Source organism: Crinia signifera, chromosome 5 (assembly GCF_055691185.1).
Source record: "Crinia signifera chromosome 5, ASM5569118v1, whole genome shotgun sequence".
In the NCBI taxonomy this organism is placed as follows: domain Eukaryota; kingdom Metazoa; phylum Chordata; class Amphibia; order Anura; family Myobatrachidae; genus Crinia; species Crinia signifera.
Genome location: NC_139221.1, coordinates 23,479,553 through 23,496,387, shown reverse-complemented (window position 1 = coordinate 23,496,387; position 16,835 = coordinate 23,479,553). Strand labels below are relative to the sequence as shown.

Here is a 16,835-nt window from a genome sequence, read left to right as displayed (position 1 = left end):
ATGTAACAGTGTAATGTGGGCTAGGTGACATGAGGGAGATTGCTAGACTAATGAGGGAGAGAGGGAGATTGCTGCTATGTCAGGGAGTCTCCTGCAGAATGCAGGAGGGGAGGTAACTTTGGTGTAACAGTGTAATGTGGGCTAGGTGACATGAGGGTGATTGCTAGACTAATGAGGGGGAGAGGGAGATGGCTGCTATGTCAGGGAGTCTCAGAATGCAGGAGGGGAGGTAACTATGATGGAACAGTGTAATGTGGGCTAGGTTAAAAGAGTGAGATTGCTAGACTAATGAGGGAGAGAGGGAGATTGCTGCTATATCAGGGAGTCTCCTGCAGACTGCAGGAGGGGAGGTAACTATGATGTAGTGGGCTAGGTGACATGAGGGAGATTACTAGACTAATGAGGGAGAGAGGGAGATTGCTGCTATATCAGGGAGTCTCCTGCAGAATGCAGGAGGGGAGGTAACTATGATGTAACAGTGTAATGTGGGCTAGGTGACATGAGGGAGATTACTAGACTAATGAGGGAGAGAGGGAGATTGCTGCTATGTCAGGGAGTCTCCTGCAGAATGCAGGAGGGGAGGTAACTATGATGTCATGTGGGCTAGCTGACATGAGGGAGATTGCTAGACTAATGAGGGAGAGAGGGGGATTGCTGCTATGTCAGGGAGTCTCCTGCTGAATGCAGGAGGGGAGGTAACTATAATGTAACAGTGTAATGTGGGCTAGGTGACATAAGGGAGATTGCTAGACTAATGAGGGAGAGAGGGATATTTCTGCTATGACAGGGAGTCTCCTGCAGAATGCGGGAGGGTAGGCAACTATGATGTATAGATTGTAAGCTTGCAGCAGGGCTCTCCTACCCCCAAGTCTGCCTGTTGTTACCCAGTTTGTTTTATCACTGTCTACTATTGTAAAGCGCAACGGAATCTGCTGTGCTATATAAGAAACTGTAAATAAATAATAAAAAAAATGTAACAGTGTAATATGGGCTAGGTGACATGAGGGAGATTGCTAGACTGATGAGGGAGAGAGGGAGATTGCTGCTATGTCAGGGAGTCTCCTGCAGAATGCAGGAGGGGAGGTCACTATGGTGTAACAGTGTAATGTGGGCTAGGTGACATGAGGGAGATTGCTAGACTAATGAGGGAGAGAGAAAAATAGCTGCTATGTCAGATAGTCTCCTCCAGAATGCAGGAGGGGAGGTAACTATGATGTAACAGTGTAATGTGGGCTAGGTGACATGAGGGAGATTGCTAGACTAATGAGGGAGAGAGGGAGATTGCTGCTATGTCAGGGAGTCTCCTGCAGAATGCAGGAGGGGAGGTAACTTTGGTGTAACAGTGTAATGTGGGCTAGGTGACATGAGGGTGATTGCTAAACTAATGAGGGGGAGAGGGAGATTGCTGCTATGTCAGGGAGTCTCAGAATGCAGGAGGGGAGGTAACTATGATGTAACAGTGTAATGTGGGCTAGGTGAAATGAGTGAGATTGCTAGACTAATAAGGGAGAGAGGGAGATTGCTGCTATATCAGGGAGTCTCCTGCAGACTGCAGGAGGGGAGGTAACTATGATGTAATGGGCTAGGTCACATGAGGGAGATTACTAGACTAATGAGGGAGAGAGGGAGATTGCTGCTATGTCAGAGAGTCTCATGCAGAATGCAGGAGGGGAGGTAACTATGATGCAACAGTGTAATGTGGTCTAAGTGACATGAGGGAGATTGCTAGATTTATGAGGGGGAGAGCGAGATTGCTGCTATGTCAGGGAGGCTCAGAATGCAGGAGGGGAGGTAACTTTGGTGTAACAGTGTAATGTGTCATACCTCCCAACATTTGAAGATTTAAAAATCGGGACCTGCTGCGTGCCTGGCCCAAAAGGAGGGGAGCTACTGGATGGGTGGGCGTGGCTTTGGGAAAGGAGGAGCGGCTTTGCACAACAACCCCCATTTTCATAATTCTGCCTAGCGCTCTCCTAGCAGCTGGGCAGCCCCCGGCTCCCTCCCTGCCCTCCCTCCCTGCACTGAAGAGATGCCGTGAGGAGGCGCTCCCCCCCAACTGATCGCCCGCCCACAGGAGGGACAAATAGTGGGACTGTCCGGCTGTAATCCGGACAGTTGGAGGTATAGTTAAATTGAGAAAGGTGGCAGTTCTGTTGCTGATGGGATGTTTCCCATAGCAACCAAACATATCCTATATATTATCCTATTGAAGGTGCTAAATAAATAAGGAGTAGAATCTGATTGGTTGCTATAGGCAACATCCCATATTCCATAGAACGCCCATCTTAGTAAATGTATTATTATTATTATTATTTTTTTTTTACAGTTTAGAAAATGATAGAATCTGATTGGTTGCTAAGGGCAACGTCTCTCCTTTTCATTTTAGAATCTGTAGTAAATGTGCCCCTTAATGTCTGACTGGTTGCTATGGGTTACAGCACCTATTTTATCTCAGTTATTTCTTCACAAATCTAATTACAGTCTATCAGTTCTATATTTTATTGACACTGAATGGTGCCGGACCTTTAGGGGAGGAAATGTACTAATATGGGAGTTCAATTTCACACGGGATGTTGCAATGGGCAACCAATCAGATGCCGTCTATTATCTTGTAGAAGGTGCTGAATAAATACATAGTTTCTGATTGGTTGCCCATAACAACATACCATGCAGTGTCCCATCCGATCAGCAGATTCAGGGGGGCTCGGTGCCATATGATCCCATGTGTTTATAACAATGAATCTTCTTCTGTTGTTGGCAGGAACCACCCAGCGATCTCCCAGGAGACGCCTGTCAGTCACGCGGCTGAACCTCTTCCAGATTTTGTCTTTTTCGCATGCACTCGATTAGGAGCGGCCTTGATGAAATAATTCCCCAGCACCATCCTGCTGGAATATTCCGACATCAGAGCAAACTAGCGCTGCGGAACGTCGCAGGTCCGCCTTTGTGCGTACGTTCCACTCTGTTACCCTTATAAGAGGGAATTAAAAGCTCCGACAGCCTGAGCACTGAGGCTGTGATTAACAGAGATAAGACGGTGTGGATTACTGGCCCTCAGCTGCCCAAGCCCCGGCTGCGGTCAGAAGATTATGGGCTGGTAAGGGATCCGTGCAAAGCCATGATCTGGGCAAAATGTATCGAATCCACCGTAATGAGGAGTCAGGAATCTCGCTGCCTGATTGGACGATTCTGCCGCATCCCACATAGCAGAGATGTTTTACAGAAATTCATGGGGTTGATCGCTGACCATCGGTATTAGGGGGTTATTCTGGTTGGTTCACTGGGATGCGAATTTGCATCCTTGCAAGTCAAACCGCAAACACTCAAAGGACATGCGAATGGATGTTACACAGACGCACACATACATAGTCACGTATATGCATACACACATACAGCCGCACACATACAGTCACACATACATACAACACATATACACAAATACTGGACATTGGGCCTGATTCCAACCAGGTAAACGCTGCCCGATTGAACGCCCGCCGCGCCGCTTGAATCCCCTCTCTAACGTCCGAGGGGAGGTGTTCTCTAACACCAGCCCTCGCATGCGGGAACGGGAGAGAAATCATTCGATGGTACTTTGTTAGTAAAAGTCCGATATCCGCGGAATTCTGGGCGGGCGCTGATGTCATCTGAGGTCAGCCGTCCGTCCCGAGCAGGCATCGCAATACCTGTGTTCATAGGGAACAGCCAGGGTTCTATGGGGACGCCCATATAACGCTGAGCATCCCCCTGCTGCCGCCCCTATTTCTCCCTTCCCAGAGGGAGTAGCTCCGCAAGTCGTCCGCTTCGGGGTTTTCAAACCGCAAACAACGGGGACGAATTTGGACCCAAACGCATGGGTCTGAATTGGCCCCTATAGACACCAGAGGCATCACTAGGGTTGTTGTCACGGGATACGGTCAACAGTCACTAGGTCGACATGACTGAAGGTTGACTTGGTGTTAGGTTGACAGGGTCATTAGGTCGACATGGGGAAGGTTGACAGTCAAAAAGGTCGACATGTTCAAAATGCAGACATTCATTATGCCGACATGGGCTAAATACCAACATTTAAAACGTTGACATATCATTAAGTCGACATTTTATGGGTGTCCAAATAGGTCGGCATAGACACCATATAAGTGTACCGTGGCCCCTTGCATGCTTCAGGAACGGTGCCTCACTGCACTCGCCATGCTTCAGGAATGGTGCCTCGCTGCACTCATCATGCTTCGGGAATGGTGCCTTGCTGCACTCGCCATGCTTTGGGAATGGTGCCTCGCTGCACTCGGCATGCTTCGAAAATGGTGCCTCGCTGCACTCGCCATGTCTCGGGAACTGTGCCTCGCAGCACTCTCCATGCTTCGGAACGAGGCCTTGTAGCGTTCGCCATGTTTCGGGAACGATGCCTTGTAGCACTCGCCATGCTTCCGGAACGATGCCTTGTAGCACTCGCCACGCTTTGGGGGCGGTGCCTCACTGCACTCGCCATGTTTCGGGAACGGTGCCTTGCTGCACTCGCCATGCTTTAGGAACGGTGCCTCACTGCACTCACCATGCTTCGGGAACGGTGCCTCGCTGCGCTCCCCATGTTTCGGGGATGGTGCCTCGATGCGCTTCCCATGCTTTGGGAATGGTGCCTCGCAGCGCTCTCCATGCTTTGGGAATGGTGCCTCGCAGCGCTCTCCATGCTTTGGAAACGGTGCCTCGGTACACTATTATAATCTAATTTAGATCGTGAAATAAAAACAAGTCGGTTTCAAAGAAAAAAATCATTAAAAATGCATGTCGACGTCTTGACATGTCGTAATTTTAAATGTCAGCATATTGACCATGTCAGCATAATGAATGTCGACATTTTGAACGTGTCTGTATTTGTACTGACTATGGTCGTCGGTATTTTGACTGTCATATTTGACAGTGCCATAAAGACAAGCATTGCATAGCTGGGGGTGGGGCTATGATGATTCAAATCTCGTAATTTGTTCCCCCACAGTCTGCCCAGTGGCGTCTCTAGCCAGGTATGGGGGAATGGGATCATTCGTCAGACTGCATTTAGGTCTACAGTCATTAGGTCGACCCCACTAGGTCGACTGGCAGGAAGGTCGACCTGACTTAAGGTCGACATGGGCCAAGGTCGACATGACTTAAGGTCGAATTTGCATAAAGGTCGACATGAGGAAGGTCGACTGGTCATAAGGTCGACATGGGTTTTTCACTGTTTTTTGATCCGAATGTCGACACAGTCGACATGGACACAGTTGGCAATGAGAATCGGACCCTCGCATCGCTCGCTTCGCTCGCCATGCTTCGAGCACGGTGCCTCGCTGCGCTCGGCACACTATTTTATTCTCCCACCACGCCCTAGTGGATGGTAGGGCATGAAATACCGCCTGTCGGCACATGTCGGCTCAAAAAACAGTGAAAAACCCATGTCGACCTTATGACCAGTCGACCTTCCTCATGTCGACCTTTATGCAAATTCGACCTTAAGTCATGTCGACCTTGGCCCATGTCGACCTTAAGTCAGGTCGACCTTCCTGCCAGTCGACCTAGTGGGGTCGACCTAATGACTGTAGACCTAAATGCAGTCTGACGAATGACCGCATCCCCTTCTGCAGCACTCGGCTTCTGTAACAGCTGGCACTGCAGACATATCCAGGGATTCTGGACAAGCCCCTCGGTGGGATGAGAACAGTGTCTCTGCAAGGTCATGCCCTTTAGGTCACACCTCCTTTTTTGGGCGCTGGCACTGCCTGCATAGTGAAGTTTGTTAATGCATAGTGTGCAATGCGTTTCACCACACCCGGGGATACCTCTAGGTCAGCCCAATTGTGCTCTGTAAGTGGACAGATGAGGGGTGCAGGAGGCCCAGGGGTGTGCAGGAGACCTGCCCACCTTTCTGGCCACCTGATTTTCCTAGACATTCTGGGAGGGTAGGCAGAATACTGTAGCAGGGTGTGCGTTATGGAGCCCCCCATGCAGAGCCGTCCAGAATTATTATGATTCCCAAGGCAACATTTTGGCTTGTGCCCCCTAGCACCGCCGCTAGTTACGCCTCTGACCCAGCACCCCCCTACAGGCACAGATCAGTGGCAACCAGCAACACCCATCACCCCTCACCCATAACAATTTTCATCCACATGGCCATAACTAGACATTTTGGTGTCCTGTGCCAGAAAAAACTTTGGCAACCCCATCCCCCTATATTTTAAATAGGCACAGCTTGTGCCAAAAGAGCATGGTCTTGCTGTTAAGATACATGATCACTCTACAGTACCCAAAATTCAAATTGTGCCACACAGTACTGCACCTCTATTCACATTACAACAAGCTTACAATGATCCCCTTATTCACATTAAGTCATACGGCAGTGTCCCTTATTCCTGTTACACCACACAGTAGTATCTCTTTACCTTAATCACGTTATGCCTCACAGTAGTGTCTTACCCTGAGGCCCACAGACCTTCACCTGAACTGCACCCCCCTCTTACCCAGGCCACATAGGTCAGGTGCCCTGCAAACCGCAGCTGCCGCTATCAAGCTGAGTTAGCCCTGTGCTTGGAAGGCATGCCTCTACTCATTCCAAGTGCCCTAGACAATTGCCTTGTTTGCCTATGCCTCAGGCTGGCTTTCCCCCCATGCACAAGTTCCTCATGTGCACTGCACCTATAATATATACTTCACTGCTCTGGACCATATACTGTGCTGGGACGGAAAGTGGCAGATGCAAAAGCCAGTGTGGGAAAGTGGAATTTATTGGAATTATTGGAAGTCTGACCTGCCAGTCACTCAAGGCATCCCATTGGGAGGTGTTCCCTCCCTCCGGGATGCCTCTCTGTGCCCAAATGCGGGGCAGCCACCAAAACGGGTTCTGCACATGTGCAGTACCGTGGACGATACTGCGCATGTGCCAGACCCTGCAAAGGCAGCCCATAGAGGCTTGGGCCAGCGCATGCGCAGTATGTATGAAGTTACTGCGAATACTGCGAATGCGCTGGCTCTGTGCAGGGAACTGGCAGGTGCAGGGAGCATGGTGGTGGCAGCGGAGGGGGGGTAGTGCATTGCGGCATCCCCCCTCCTCCAAAAGGGTAAGAGCCGCCACTGCACAACATACTGTAAATAGACAGGAGCAAAGCATGTTGGCCCCCAGGACAATGTACTACGTGAACCCATCTAAACTTCGAAAGAAATCTGACTCCGCAAAATAACCCCAGTTTGCTATTTTGGTTCTTCTTAAGGCCCCCCCACACTAGAACGATTCATCGGCCAATTATTGTCTATTATCGGTAAAAATCGGCCGATATATCGGACGGTCGGAAATCGGACAATCGGACAAAAAATCGTTCTAGTGTGTGGGGGCCTTTAGTCTTGGCCAGGGCCGGATTAACAATGGGGCTGATGGAGCTACAGCTCCAGGCCCATTCCCCAAATAGGCCCATTCTATAGCTGAGGACCAGAGCTTTCCAACGAGCCCAGCCCCGTGTCGGTAGCCCCCCGGGAACCGGAGATACCGACAGGCAAACCTGGAACGTTTTCCCCATAGGATAACATGGGACCCGCTAATTCCGACCTCCACCCGATTCCAACGGCTGCCAGTTCCCCGTCCGGCATCACAGAAGCTTGAGGTTGATCTCAGTCGAACCCAAATCACTGGGCCTTCAATCTGATACCTGGTCCATATGGGTTCATTGGTTCTAGAGATATTGCGGGTAAAAAAAATTTTCATTTCTGAAATGTAATTTCATGGCTGTTCATGTTGTTTGACAGATTTCTCTGGAACCAAATGGCCCAGTTTCACGGGACCAAAATCATTTGAAGCCTACATGTAAATTGGTCAGTTGGTTCCGAAGATGTAGCTGGTTGTTTAAAGGGGGGCGGGGGTTGTTTTCTCTCCCCCTCACACACAAAAATGCAGGGACTAGGCTGGTGTAAAACGGTCCAGTCCGGGAATGTCCCTGCATGATCTTGGGGCCATATTCCCGGGTAAATCCCTGCATTTTCTGGTGTGAAAGGGGTATTATTTCAAATAGCTGGGACATGCAGTGCTCTGAATACAGCCAGGCAGCCCCCTGCTCTCTGCCCAGCTGTCAATGGCTGTCATTTCTGCCCGGCGGCTATCCCCCAGTTACCGCAAGCATGTATTCCCCCTTGGCAATGAGCATGTAATCCCACATGGCAATGAGCATGGAACCCCTAGCAATAAGCATGGAACCCCTGGCAATGAACATGTTGGTAAGCAACACTTAAGTAGCATAATTTTTCATAGGCATTATGGTGTTTGGCATAATACGTAATGGAGAATATGGTGTTTGGCTTAACATGTAATGGGCATTATGGTGTAAATTTTTAATGCGTGCCTTCAGCGCGCAATGCCCCTATTTATGAAGCATATTGTGCATTATTGCTCAATCTGTTTGGTATAATAATGTGTATTTTGGCTCAATCCATGTGGCAAAATGTGTATTTTGCCTTAATCTGTGTGGCATAACGTGAATTTTGACTCAATCTGTGTGCCATAGTGTGAATTTTGGCTCAGTCAGTGTGAATTTTGGCTCATTCCATGTGGCACAATGTGTAAGAGGCAAGTACAGTATAAGGGGGTTACTATTGTGTTGCATGATTTGTATAAGTGGTATATGGTGTGGTAAATTTAGGTAGCCACATAAAAGGTGCTGAAATGTTGTCTACCAAGTTTCGCTTTCAGTATTTTTTTTATGACTTTTATGCTGCCTCACCCTGCAAGTATCTTAGAACATCGGTATCCTGCATGTGCACCTTTGGAGGGCACCCGCCAATATATCTCCCTGCATTTTTCTTATGCCAGCCCCCTGCCTTTTCCAGGCATATATAATTTATTTTTTTCAACTTCAAATCTTTATTTCATATTTCATACAAATTGCAGATACAATCACATAGACATGTAAACATACACACATATACTGATACAGATCATATGGCAGAGAAATGACCCCCCCCCCAAAAAAAAAATGCAGAGAGAAAAAAAAAGGAACATAATTAATAGAAAAAACAGCAAAAGGCAATATCTACTTAGGGGCTGCGCTATTCAACTAATCACATTGGGAGAATATTAGCTCGGCATAGTCAGAGCCGTTAAGGGAACTACTGTAGTCAAGTTGTTTACCCCTAACTGGTACAGTACTGTATCATATGAGGAATACATTGGGCTTATTATAGGAGGGGGAACTACTTAACCTTCCTCTGAGTTCATTTGGATGGAGCAGAGTCCGATGTCAATATAGGGAAATAGTTAGATGCATAGTTATTACTTATTAATATGGAGTATCTCTTGGCATTGAGGTGGTACTTAGCCTATCCCAGACTATTAACAAGATCCTGCAGTATCGACGGGCCTTTATTCTTCAATTCTACCTGAGTAATATTGTGTTTATCGTGGTGATAAATGGTATCGATCAAGTGTCGTCATTTTATCGTGTAGGTGAGTATTTGTGTGTCGCGTTATATCACAAGCGTCATACAAAATTAATAAAGTGTCGAGGAGAGAAATAAAAAGAAGAAAAGCAGAGAGAGTATCCAGGCATATATAATTAGTTGAAAGTATTTACACAAATACAGACACACGCCATGAGCAGACCACCCAAACAGAACACTGGTCACACCCCCACATTATTAGGTGATGGCCACAACCCCTATTATTGTGCATAATAGGCCATTGATAATTTTCAGCTCCAGGCCCATTTAGACCTTAATCTGGCTCTGGTCTTGGCCATAGGAGAATATGGTGCAAATGCTAAACAGTGTTGTTTGTGCCTGAAGACGTTCTCACGGTATTTTTTTTCTTAAAACATGACATTATATGAATGAATAATTCAGTTAGCTGAACTGCTTGAGATTCAATAGTCTTTTACTATATAAATAGGCCCATAAGTACGTGCCGATATTATCCCATGTAAAATCTGTAGATGGACTAATGTCAAACTCTAACATTTGTAACAGCGAAATCTCCAAGGCCAAGCTCAGCAAATCCTATATAATAACAGGCTGGCTAGCCTGCTCCTCACCTCCATAGTGTGAATGAAAGTGTATTGTGCGCCAATGCTGACATTATTGTCATGTGTTCCGTCATTTGACGGGCTGGTAAGTATTTGAATATGAACTGAAAGATAGTCAAGTTTTTGGCCATTGTAGTCCCTGGTCTGTTGTATGATACAACAGACCAGGGACTACAATGGACAAAAACTTGTATAATGTTGTATTCTTATCTGTAATCTTTATACTTTCATGAATTGCCCATTCGGTCTCCCCAGTTAATTCAGGAGATTCTCAACAAAGCGAGACAGGGCTGTAAAGTAATACTTTTTTTATCCTGTAGGTTCTAATGGTTAAAAATGTTATAAAGGCAATGGGCCTGATTCAGACGAATGCTCGGCTGCCAATTCGAACAGCGGGTAAATAATGAAACCCTGCACACATATATGTTTCGCAGTACGCATACATTAGGCCGTCCTGCAAGGAACTCCTGCATCTTTTTCTAAACGCAAGGTGATTGACAGGCAGTAGGGGTCCGGGGGTGGAACCCGGACGTTTGGTGGGCGTGCTAAGAAAAACGCAGGCGTGACAGAAAAAATGCTGGGAGTGTCAGGGAAACCACTAGGCGTGTCAGAAAAACTGCTGGGAGTGTCTGGAAGAATGCAGGCGTGTCTTAGCGTTTTAGGGGCGTCAGCTCCGGCCAGGATACGCCCTTTTCCCTCGCACTGCTGAGTAAGTCATGTTACGCTGCGCCTGTGATGAGTTGTAAAAATCGATGGTGGGCCTGTTACGATGGCTTTTAGTCATTTTCATATGGCTGGGAATGGAAGTGCAGCTGTACACATCCATACGCATTGCTAGTTGATTTGCAAGGTGGAATTTCCCTCTTGCAGGGTTAGCTGAACCCTGGCCATTGTGAATTTGCAGACCAGCAATTGGGTCTGAATCAGGCACATAGGGGGTTATATTCCTTCTTAGATGGACAAAACCATGTGCACTGCAGGTGGGGAAGATGCAACATGTGCAGAGGGAATTGCGATGTGCGAGCGTTGCGAGGGGATGTGGTGCACTTCAAACTGTGTCCGTGTCGACATTCGGGTAAAAAAAAACAGTGAAAACCCCCATGTTGACTTAAACACTGTTGACCTAATGACCTGTCGACCTAAACCCATGTCGACCTAGACCCAGGGGCGAATTTATGGGTCAGGCCGCCCCTAGGCACAACATTTTTGTGTTCCCCCTTCCCCCTATTTTAATGTAAATATATCCATATATACATTGTTATTTATATATTTCATTAAAATGTAACTGTAGTCCACCTTAATATTTTTTTAAGCACTCTGGACTGCTCACTGTACGGAGGACCCGGAGGGAGGCACTTATTAGTACAGTGATTAGCACAGTGTCTCCGTCAGTCTCTCTCCGGCTCACAAACTGTGACTGACTAAGTGCAGGGAGGATCTGCGCGCCGCTCAGCTTAGCTGCTGGATACACAGCAGCCAATAGACTGTGTGTGTGTAGAGTAGCCAATGGGCGGGAGCCGGCAGCAGTGAGCCTGAGCCATTTCCGGACTCGCAGGGGAACCGTCGGACCCAGCCACTAAGCGGTGATGTAATGTGCATGGCAGAGTGGGTGGGCAGTGGCGGGTGACGAGCGGCGCTGCCGCCGACATATGATAATTCATGTCTGCGGCGACGGCGCTCGTCACTCGCCGCTGCCCACTCGCTGTTCCATTTAACAGAATGTCAGCCTGCCTGCCGCCCTTAATTGGTGCCTCACGGGCCTAGGCACAAATCCGGCCCTGCCTAGACCAATGTCGACCTTGTCCCATGTCAACCTAGAACCATGTCGACATTTGCTATGTCGACTTAATTTTTGTCGACCAACATGCTCCAGATCAAACGATCCCAACCTGAAAAAAGACATCAGTCAATCGAGTTCAACCTGTAATTTAAATGTATGCCATATTCTCCCGTATCTAGAACCTTCCTACATATTCCAAAATTATTTTTGGTCAGAATCCCTGTGCTTTACAGTTGATATTTCCCTTTCCAGACCTAATTATAATTAGTGGTTGTGTCCCTGGATGTTTTCGTCCGTTAAAAAATTGTCTAACCCTTTCTTCAATATATTAATTGAATCAGCAATCACCACCTTTTCCGGCAGAGAATTCCAAATCTTGACAGCCCTAACTGTGAAGAACCCTTTCCTTCATTAGGTATGAAACCTTAGGGGGTGCCCTGTGCATAGTCCTCATGGTAAACTGGGCACCTGCCAGTTCCCGTTATTGGCCCTTGATATATATATATAGATATATTATTCATGTTGTCCCCTCTTAAACGCCTTTGATCGAGCGTAAACATTCCTAACCGGTTTAACCGTTCCTCGTAGTCTCACAATTCTAAGCCCTTAATAAATTTAGTTGCCCTAACGTAATATATATATAAAATAATAGCAATAAAATACACATTTCATCAGCAAGAATGACATCATGCTAATGACACTCAGCAATAGCAATCTCTGATGTATTATGCGGCTGCCTGTGGGGGACAATTTGTGGCTCTGTAACCCCCTAGCCTTAGGCTAGTGCCCTTTCTGCCCTCTTTTAAAACCGCACCTGTGTTCTCCTGGTTCAGCAAGTGCTGTCATTAAACTGACACAAAAACTGAAACAATTATCACCGAAGGCTCATTAGTGGGTTCTCCTTAAAGGGAAATTAATTATCAAATGGCTATACTCTGCCAAGTGTATACTATCAAAGGTTCAGGGTTTTTAAAAAGATAATCATTTCTGCATAAAACGTTTTTTTTTTTGTTTTTTTTTTTAACTCTTTAATATATTTAATGCACAGAAGTCACAGAGGAGGATGTTATGGAGTGTCATTTTGGCGGTGAGTTCATACAATCTTCATATTGCTGTAAGTTTTTACCTCCAAGCCACCAGATTTAATACCCAGCGGGCTTGGCGCAGGCATAATTATGTTAATATTTTAATAACTAAGTGTATTTTGTATATTATGCAGTACATGCAAATGTAAGTACTTTGAGTCCTAATGGTAGCAAGTGCTATATAAAATTAATATGATTATTATTATTTAAAAATTATAATGGAGGAATGTGCATGCTGGAATTTGTGGTGCAAGAATACAGGGGAATACAGGGCCGGCGCCACCACTAGGCAGCTGTAGGCATTTGCCTATGGTGCCGGCCACTGGAGGGCGGCAGTTTGGAGCAGCCCCCCACCCGATGGAGGTCAGTGCCGCTTGCGGCCGCAACTCTCCCCCACCCCCCTGAGCATCACCCCCGTGGAGTGACTTCACTCGCACAACCAGAGACTCTGATAGGGAGTAGCAGGGACGCAGAGACATCGGCAGCAGTGGTAAATTTCCCACATCGCTCTCTTTTTCCTCGGTAGAGCAGGAGAACCCCCAGGTCCCTCCCGCGCCGCATCACCCGGCACACACCCCCATCTACTTTGCAATCACATCGAGGGAAGGGACCCACATGCTAGACGGCTTTGTCCTGTGCTGCCAGTCCAGGAATGTGCGGTGAGGTAAATGGCTGAGGAGTCCCTGGCAAGTACCAGAGCCAGATTTGCACACAATATATGAGCCATGGGGTACATGCCAGCATTATACACATGTGCAGCAGTGTGTACTGCTGGAGATTCGCTGATAAGAGATGCGCAGAAAAGGTAGCAAGGTGAGGCACTGCCTCACCTGCCATAGACTTTTTTACTCCAGAGTTTTTTAATATATTCTTTGTATTTTTGATATGCTATAGAAACTTAAAACTCTGGAGTATACATTAGTATGACAGGAAAGGCTCTGCCTCACCTGCCTCCCCCACCGCACGCTACTGGGCCTGACACCCTCAAACCCCCCCCCCCCCAATACTCTGCATGTTGCGGAAACCAGTTGCCGTTTTATTTAGCCAGATCTGTCACTCATCCCCTGTGTATATAACGTTCCCGCCCAGCTGGATACACAAACCCGCCCCCCCTAGGGAAAAGACCAGTGTTTTATGTGTATAACGTTTTCATGTGTATAACGTTCCACCCCCTTGACATCACCTCCCCCCGCCCAGCCAGGGCTACAGTACATGCCTACCATCCACCATTACTCCACAGCCACCATCCACCATTACTCCCGCACCCCCCCCCTCTGCCAACACACCCCCCCGGACCCCCGCGACCCCCCTCCCGAGATTCACGGGACCCCCGCGACCCCCCTCCCGCGATTCGCGGGACCCTCGCGACCCCCCTCCCGCAATTCCGCCCCCCTCCCGCCATTGTAAGCCCCCCCGCGATTTGCGGACCCCCGCCCCCTCCCGCGATTCACGGAACCCTCGGTAGCGCCCCCCCTCCCGTGATTTGCGGACCCCCTCGGCACCTCCCGCGCCCGCCCTCCCGCAATTCGCGGACCCCCCGCGATTTACACTCTCCCTCCAGCACCCCCTCCCGTGATTCGCGGACTCCCCTCCCGCGATTCACGCCCCCCCATCACGCAATTCACGGCACCCCCCGTACCCCCCCCTCTTGCGATTCGCAGCCCCCCACTACCCCCCTTCCCGTGATTCATGCCCCCTCCCGCGATTCACAGACCCCCGCGCCACCCCCCCTGCACCCCCCCCCCTCCCTTGATTCACGGCACCCCCCGCGCCCCTCCCTCAATTCACGGACCTCCACAACCCCCCCTCCCACAATTCACTGAGCCCGAAAAACCCCCTCCTGCAATTTGCGGACCCCCCTTCCCGCGATTCAAGTACCCCCCGCGCCCCCTCCCACGATTTGCAGACCCCCGCCCCCTCCCGCTAATCGCGGATCCCTGCACACCCCCCCCCCCTACCGCAATTTGCAGACCCCCCTGACCCCCTTCCGGCAATTCCACCCCCCAGCGGACCCCCGCGACCCCGCTCCCGCATTTTACGTACCCCCGTAACAATGGGGGATCCTGTACCGACACAAGCAGGTGCCGCCCCTAGGTGCGAAATCCGGCCCTGGCTGCCGCGCTGCAGGTTCCCCCACTGCCAGAAGTGTCCCCACGGTCCTCTGCACCAGCGCCACAACTTTTATAAATGTCTTGCCCACATACCACTATTATACAGCCTCCTGCTCTCATACACGCTCTCTCCCTCCCAGTGGGAGGAGACGCTCACCCACTGCTGGGAGCTGCATACTGTCCCCCACCCTCCTCCAGTTCTAGGGATGCCCATCGACCATCAATGATTTCAAATAATCGATGGTTTATGGCCGATGTTGAATACTTTTGCCATCGATGTGGGAGGACCAGATGGTTTCCCTACATCCATGGCAAAGGAGAACCGATCCAGTTTCAAATTTTTTTAAGGTGCCGGGACACGGAGCATAGCTCTGCCCCCCACACCCAGAAGTCCCGCCACCAAGTTCTGATTGACCCATGGCCTATTCAGTCAGATATAATGGATGACCATCGATAGCTACAACAATCGATGGTTATCCAAGTAATATGTTACTACTATCGATGGCAAGGTGCAAAATCGCCATCAATGCCAACCATCGATGGTGTCTGCACCAATGCCTATCCCTACTGAGCAACAGCCAAAAACCTTTACTACCCCTCATACCCACACACCTCTATCACTGCCCTGCCTCCTGTTCTCCTGCCCCGTGGGGACCCGCTCACCCTGTGTTGCCCACATTCCCCTTATCATGCTTTAGCACCCAGCCTCCTGCTCTCATGCACCCTAACTCCCACCCAGTAGGAGGAGACACTGACTCAGGGCCACCGTCCTGTACTCCTGTGCTACCACGCTGGACCCTCACCCACTGGCAGAAGCTGCACAGTGTCCCCCACCCTCCTCTTTAGTCCCCCTTATGCCCACACACCCCTATCACTACCCAGCCTCCTGTTTTCCTGTGTCGTGACCTCCGCCAGTGGGGAGCCGCTGACTCAAAAACACCCTACTATACTATTGCACACACACACCTCAACAACACGCACCCCCCCACACCCACAAATGTCACTGTACCCTCCACACTATCAATGTACATCTTACTCTGTAACCGCTTTTTAATTAAACAAAACAATACACACCCCCTTCCACATCATACGCTCTCTATTTAACACATTTCACCTATAACTCAAGCTGCAATACAGGGCATCTTACATACAATTCTAACCATATTTCTCATATACAAATGTTCACAAATTAAGGGGGCGCAGCCCCTTACGACGGTGTGAAGAGCTCCCGTAGGGCGCGATGAATCACCTAGTCTTATCATACTGTATATAAGGCACCACAAGTGGTTTGTGGCACCATACATATTTGTGTTGATAATTCCCTTTTCCAGCTATTCAAATTACTGATTCAAACAAAAAGCAATCATAACATTATTCATTTTATGTAAAGCATTTTCTTCTACGCATTGGTTCAAATTCTTATAACGTTCGAGAATATTTCATTTTTTCTATTTAGTGACAATAAACTTGTCCCGCATTTCCATACCTCCCAACTTTGGCAGGCCAGCAGTCGGGACGCTGCTGCTGCGCGCCGAAGGCCTAATTTGGGGGCGTGGCCTATACTCGCGGCTCTCCCGCGAGGCCATGCCCCCATTTTGCCGCTATGGGGGCATGACCCAGAGGCTCTGTGAGCCTCTAGCCATGCACCCAGCCCCCTGGCTGCGGGAATAGACGCTGTGCGCTTGCGCACAGCGTTTATTTTTCCACTGCTTAGCAGCTGACAGGGGGGACTCCCAACAGCCCCCCCACACCGCGGGACACTGCCGCCCGCGGGTGGGACAGCGGGACAGGCCCTGACAATCGGGACTGTCCCGCTAAAATCGGGACTGTT

The 16,835-nt window shown here is 48.9% G+C and overlaps 1 protein-coding gene across 1 annotated transcript in view; it reads left to right on the top strand.

Moving 5' to 3' along the window:
• The window catches only part of THSD7A (thrombospondin type 1 domain containing 7A), a 367,288-nt gene that overhangs the window by 146,381 nt on the left and 204,072 nt on the right, over positions 1 to 16,835 (top strand). The gene's annotated exons all lie outside the window — the stretch shown is intronic.